The following is a 7500-nucleotide window of genomic DNA, read 5'->3' as shown; positions in this document are numbered from 1 at the left end:
CCTTACTTTTTCAAAGTCACTGTGCATTTGCAATATGTTTTTTCACTATAGAATCATATTGCAAATGCACATGCAACTGGTCATCCCCCCCAAAAAAATTTAGATTTTTTTTATGTTTCCTTACTTTTTCAAAGTCACTGTGCATTTGCAATATGTTTTTTCACTATAGAATCATATTGCAAATGCACATGCAACTGGTCATCATGTTTATGTTTCCTTACTTTTTCAAAGTCACTGTGCATTTGCAATATGTTTTTTCACTATAGAATCATATTGCAAATGCACGTGCAACTGGTCATCCCCCAAAACAATTTTTAGATTTTTTTTGTTTATTTTTCCTTACTTTTTCAAAGTCACTGTGCATTTGCAATATGTTTTTTCACTATAGAATCATATTGCAAATGCACATGCAACTGGTCATCCCCCCCAAAAAAATTTAGATTTTTTTTATGTTTCCTTACTTTTTCAAAGTCACTGTGCATTTGCAATATGTTTTTTCACTATAGAATCATATTGCAAATGCACATGCAACTGGTCATCCCCCCCAAAAAAATTTAGATTTTTTTTATGTTTCCTTACTTTTTCAAAGTCACTGTGCATTTGCAATATGTTTTTTCACTATAGAATCATATTGCAAATGCACGTGCAACTGGTCACCCAAAAATAAAAATGTTGGATTTTTTTTGTTTATGTTTCCTTACTTTTTCAAAGTCACTGTGCATTTGCAATATGTTTCAATGGGCAGGTACCATCACGAATTTGTCATGCTCAAAATTTTTTAGATGTATTTTTTTTTGTTTCTTACTTTTTCAAAGTCACTGTGCATTTGCAATATGTTTTTTCACTATAGAATCATATTGCAAATGCACGTGCAACTGGTCATCCCCCCAAAAAAATTTTTGATTTTTTTTGTTTATTTTTCCTTACTTTTTCAAAGTCACTGTGCATTTGCAATATGTTTTTTCACTATAGAATCATATTGCAAATGCACATGCAACTGGTCATCCCCCCCAAAAAAATTTAGATTTTTTTTGTTTATGTTTCCTTACTTTTTCAAAGTCACTGTGCATTTGCAATATGTTTTTTCACTATAGAATCATATTGCAAATGCACGTGCAACTGGTCATCCCCCCAAAAAAAATTTAGATTTTTTTTGTTTATTTTTCCTTACTTTTTCAAAGTCACTGTGCATTTGCAATATGTTTTTTCACTATAGAATCATATTGCAAATGCACATGCAACTGGTCATCCCCCCAAAAAAATTTTAGATTTTTTTTGTTTATGTTTCCTTACTTTTTCAAAGTCACTGTGCATTTGCAATATGTTTTTTCACTATAGAATCATATTGCAAATGCACGTGCAACTGGTCATCCCCCCAAAAAAATTTTAGATTTTTTTTGTTTATTTTTCCTTACTTTTTCAAAGTCACTGTGCATTTGCAATATGTTTTTTCACTATAGAATCATATTGCAAATGCACATGCAACTGGTCATCCCCCCCCAAAAATTTTAGATTTTTTTTGTTTATGTTTCCTTACTTTTTCAAAGTCACTGTGCATTTGCAATATGTTTTTTCACTATAGAATCATATTGCAAATGCACGTGCAACTGGTCACCCAAAAATAAAAATTTTGGATTTTTTTTGTTTATGTTTCCTTACTTTTTCAAAGTCACTGTGCATTTGCAATATGTTTCAATGGGCAGGTACCATCACGAATTTGTCATGCTCAAAATTTTTTAGATGTATTTTTTTTTGTTTCTTACTTTTTCAAAGTCACTGTGCATTTGCAATATGTTTTAAAGGGCAGGTACCATCACGAATTTGTCATGCTATAAAAATCTTGCAGGAATGTGAAATTGACTGGCCCGATGAACTCGGGATGGCTTTGCAGTGATTCTGGGTCATCTCAATCGCTCGTTTGGGTTGATTTCAGAATGTCGCTTTTGGTGATGTTTTTTCACTATAGGATCATATTGCAAATGTACAAGAGTCAAGTGGACAAGAGTCCATCAGTCAATTAGATATCATTCTGACCACCAAACTGATACAAACTGACACCAAACCCACTTTTTCCAACTCGTTTAGTAGCCAACTATTACATACTTCAGAGCTGGCCCAAAATTCACAACCCCTTCGGTTCAAACCATAAAAAAACCATAAAACACGTAGTTACGTTCTAGCTGCGGGTCCATTTCTTATGTTATGTGTTGGCCTAGCTGAGGCGACCCCGAATCCCAAGTTTCGGCTCGATAGGTCATTTGGTGTCCGAGAAAAACCCTAATTGGTGCTGAAAATCCACTATTTTCCATGACTTGCTACGGGGTCCTTGAATGAGCTATTGGACAGAAACGTTGGGGTCTGTCTATATGGGCCGAGACGTTTGCAATGCACCTAGTCTTGCGACTCTGGGACATTTCTAAATGTCGTCATTTTCGTGATGCAAAAATGAATTGAAGTTATTTCAAATGTACGAGGCTGTTTCTCGGTCCGAGAACCGTCTAGAGCCACGTAACTCACCACGCACCATCTACGGGAGGTCTAGAACAGGTTTCTAAAGTTTCGGAACTCTAGGTCCGACGGTTCTTTTTTAGCTCCAACAAAGCTAAGTATTGGAGCCACTGTCTGTCTCTACGCACCCCAATACGTCCCTCCTTCCAAGTTGTGTTTTAGTGTGATTTTTTTTTCCTTTGAATTTTTTTGGGAAAAATGACTGATTTACAGTTCATGGGGGTTGCCTAATCACACATATGAAGTTTTGGAAAGATCAGACTTTTTTAACCCTTCGAAACAGCCCCTGAGACACCAATTATGGCACTTCCGGTTGGCACAGGAAGTTATAAATCAACACATATCCTCATTGGGGTATGCTGTTACAGAATCCTGAGTTTTAAGTCCTTACGTTAAGAATTGACTGATCTACACAGGGTTGAATGCACTATGTCTATCAAACTGCATGCAGTGTATGGGTAAACACTTTTAGGGGCATTTTAACCACTTCCGGTTGGTCCAGGAAGCTTAGAATCAACACAGGTAGACCTCATAGTGGCCTGATGGACTGGTACCGAAGACAGGTTCATACGGCATTCATAACCCACATAGGCCTCAGGTTGAAATTAGGGGTGCAGGCAATGTATTCCTATGGGGAGAGATGACACTGTAATCTGTGAGATCAAAAAACACTGTTTTACTGTTAAGGGTTAATGCCACACGGTCAAGGTTAGGCTTGTTCAGATCGGGAGGACCTTAGGAACATTCATGTGGTGCAATTTTTCTTCTCACTCTAACGGTTCTCTCACTGTCACCCAAAAGCAAATGACATTGTGGTGCAGGCTTCATTTTGGGCCTACTATTCTAATGCTCGCTGCGCCTAGACCGAGCGAGCTACGGTCAAGCGGGATATCTCGCTGAACTCGGTACGGCCTAGGGATTATGGTAATGCCATTTCCTGCTCTCTGTGTCTTTAAGCACCGCACTTTATCACTCCATCCTTCCTGTGTGTGTGTGAGGGAGCTTTTCTTTGACATCTGTTGGGATTAATGACTGATTTACAGTTCAGAAGGGTTACCTAGTCACACATATGAAGTTTTGGAGAGATGTGACTTTTTTAACCCTTCGAAACAGAGAGTGTGACCCAATTAAAGGCACTTCCGGTTGGCACAGGAAGCTATAAGTAAACACATGTCTTGATTTACATAGCCACTTACAGAATCCCGAGTTTTAAGTCTTTACGTTAAGAATTGACTGATCTACACAGGGTTGAATGCACTATGTCTATCAAACTGCAGGCAGTGTATGGGTAAACACTTTTAGGGGCATTTTAACCACTTCCGGTTGCTCCAGGAAGCTTAGATTCGACACAGGTAGATCTCATAGTGGCCTGATGGACTGGTACCGAAGACAGGTTCATACGGCATTCATAACCCATATAGGCTTCAGGTTGAATTTTGTGGTGCAGGCAATGTATTCCTATGGGGAGAGATGTCACTGTAATCTGTGAGATCAAAAAACCCTGTTTTACTGTGAAGGGTTAATGCCACACGGTCAAGGTTAGGCTTGTTCAGATCGGGAGGACCTTAGGAACATTCATGTGGTGGAATTGTGCTTCTCACCCTAACGGTTCTCTCACTGCCACCCAAAATCAAATGACATTGTGGTGCAGGCTTCATTTTGGGCCTTCTTTTTTTCAAGTTTGCTGCACTCAGAACGAGCTACGGTCAAGCGGGGCGTCTCCTTGAACTCGGCACAGTCTGGAGACTATGGTGATGCCATTTTTTGTGTTGATTTCAGAATGCCATTTTGGTGATGGTCCCTCTCCGTTTAAACATATTGCAAATGTACAAAAGTCAACTAGCAAGTCAGTGTCCATCAGTCAATTAGATGTCATTATGACACCAAATGGATATCAATTGACACCAAACCCACTTTTTCCTACTCATTTAGTAGCCAACTATCACATATGTCAGAGCAGTCCCATAATTCACAGCGCCTTCGGTTTAAAACATAATAAAAAGGTAAAACACATAGTTACGTTCTAGCTGCGGGTCCAGTTCGGACATTATGTGAAGGCCTATGTGAGGCGACCCCGAATCCCGAGTTTCGGTTCGATAGGTCATTTGGTGTCCGAGAAAAACCCTAATTGGTGCTGAAAATCCACTTTTTTCCATGCCTTGCTACGGGGTCCTTGAACGAGCTATCGGACAGGCACGTCGGGGTCCGTCTCTATGGGCCGAGCCGGTTTCAATGCACCTAGCCTTGCGTCTCTGAGACTTTTCTAAACGTCGTCATTTTCGTAATGGTCAAAATGAATTGAAGGTATTGCAAATGTACGAGGCTGTTTCTCGGTCCGAGAACCGTCTAGAGCCACGTAACTCACCACGCACCATCAACCGGAGGTCTAGAACAGGTTTCTAAAGTTTCGGAACTCTAGGTCTGACGGTTCTTTTTTAGCTCCAACAAAGCTAACTATTGCAGCCACTGTCTGTCTCTACGCACCCCAATACGTCCCTCCATCCAAGGTGTGTTTTAGTGTGATTTTTTTTTCCTTTGATTTTTTTGGGGAAAAATGACTGATTTACAGTTCATGGGGGTTGCCTAATCACACATATGAAGTTTTGGAAAGATCAGACTTTTTTAACCCCTTGAAACAGCCCCTGAGACACCAGTTATGGCACTTCCGGTTGGCACAGGAAGCTATAAATCAACACATATCCCCATTGGGGTATGCTGTTACAGAATCCTGAGTTTTAAGTCCTTACGTTAAGAACTGACTGATTTACACAGGGTTGAATGCACTATGTCTGTCAAACTGCAGGCAGGGTATGGGTAAACACTTTTAGGGGCATTTTAACCACTTCCGGTTGGTCCAGGAAGCTCAGAATCAACACAGGTAGACCTCATAGTGGCCTGATGGACTGGTACCGAAGACAGGTTCATACGGCATTCATAACCCATATAGACTTCAGGTTGAAATTAGGGGTGCAGGCAATGTATTCCTATGGGGAGAGATGACACTGTAATCTGTGAGATCAAAAAACACTGTTTTACTCTTAAGGGTTAATGCCACACGGTCAAGGTTAGGCTTGTACAGATCGGGAGGACCTTAGGAACATTCATGTGGTGGAATTTTTCTTCTCACCCTAACGGTTCTCTCACTGTCACTCAAAAGCAAATGACATTGTGGGGCAGGCTTCATTTTGGGCCTACTTTTCTAATGGTCGTTGCGCTTAGACCGAGCGAGCTACGGTCAAGCGGGATAGCTCGTTGAACTCAGCACAGTCTGGAGACTATGGTGATGCCATTTTTTATGTTGATTTCAGAATGCCATTTTGGTGATGGTCCCTCTCCGTTTAAACATATTGCAAATGCACAAAAGTCAACTAGCAAGTCAGTGTCCATCAGTCAATTAGATGTCATTATGACACCAAACCCACTTTTTACTACTCATTTAGAAGCCAACTATCACATATGTCAGAGCAGTCCCATAATTCACAGCGCCTTTAGTTTAAAACATAATAAAAAGGTAAAACACATAGTTACGTTCTAGCTGCGGGTCCAGTTCGGACATTATGTGAAGTCCTATGTGAGGCGACCCCGAATCCCGAGTTTCGGCTCGATAGGTCATTTGGTGTCCGAGAAAAACCCTAATTGGTGCTGAAAATCCACTTTTTTCCATGCCTTGCTACGGGGTCCTTGAACGAGCTATCGGACAGGCACGTCGGGGTCCGTCTCTATGGGCCGAGCCGGTTTCAATGCACCTAGCCTTGCGTCTCTGAGACTTTTCTAAACGTGGTCATTTTCGTAATGGTCAAAATGAATTGAAGGTATTGCAAATGTACGAGGCTGTTTCTCGGTCCGAGAACCGTCTAGAGCCACGTAACTCACCACGCACCATCGACCGGAGGTCTAGAACAGGTTTCTAAAGTTTCGGAACTCTAGGTCTGACGGTTCTTTTTTAGCTCGAACAAAGCTAACTATTGCAGCCACTGTCTGTCTCTACGCACCCCAATACGTCCCTCCATTCAAGTTGTGTTTTAGTGTGATTTTTTTTTCCTTTGAATTTTTTGGGGAAAAATGACTGATTTACAGTTCATGGGGGTTGCCTAATCACATATATGAAGTTTTGGACAGATCAGACTTTTTTAACCCTTTGAAACAGCCCCTGAGACACCAATTATGGCACTTCCGGTTGGCACAGGAAGCTATAAATCACCACATATCCTCATTGGGGTATGCTGTTACAGAATCCTGAGTTTTAAGTCTTTACGTTAACAACTGAGTTATTTACGGAGGGTTTAGTATGTGTGTGTTATTTCAGAAAATCATAGAAAATCACAGAAATCTCGCAGAGCTCCGCAGCACACTTTAAAAAGATTCGTATGAACACCCTGCAACTGGATCTGTAACCGTTGAAAAAAAAAAACGCCTATTTGTGACCATTGCCAAGTTGTCATTGTTCCGTTTCTCTTAAATGACGATAGATAAATGGCTGGTTCTTTTTTTATTGACACCGGAGGCTCCTTGACTTTGACCTGAAGTGGAAAAATAATTTCTCTATTTCCATTTAGGACCTTTAATCCCAGAAAAACGGCCATAACTCAAAAACCGTCGAGGCCTAGACGCCATCTTGTTCGGGGCCAACTGCCCATTATGCCAAACCTACGCTCACCGAGTTTCGGCTTCGAAATATTTTCCGTTTTCGAGATAAGGCCCCGTCGTGATTCGTGATGTTTTGCCAAATTGCCATATGATTCCGTATGCCCTCTTGTGGGAAATTCCGGGATAGCGGAAAAACGCTCAAAAACTTGTTTATTTTATAAAACGGAAACCGAATGTCCGACAAAGTTCATTTGATGACTTCCCGGTAGGTCTGGCCCTACCGCACGGCCCGACGCCGACCGCGAATTTTACAAACGATTTCGGACGTCTAGTAAGGGACCGTACATTTGCAATATGGACTTTCTCACTGATCATACACGAAATGCCGAAATGTTCCCTTAAGGT

General features: G+C 40.9%; 1 pseudogene; it reads right to left on the bottom strand.

The window, feature by feature from the left end:
* The window catches only part of LOC139409587 (lipoma-preferred partner homolog), a 526233-nt pseudogene that overhangs the window by 6988 nt on the left and 511745 nt on the right, over positions 1–7500 (bottom strand).

The sequence above is a fragment of the Oncorhynchus clarkii genome, chromosome 5 (assembly GCF_045791955.1).
Source record: "Oncorhynchus clarkii lewisi isolate Uvic-CL-2024 chromosome 5, UVic_Ocla_1.0, whole genome shotgun sequence".
Lineage (NCBI taxonomy): Eukaryota > Metazoa > Chordata > Actinopteri > Salmoniformes > Salmonidae > Oncorhynchus > Oncorhynchus clarkii.
This window is presented reverse-complemented; position numbering and strand designations above follow the sequence as displayed.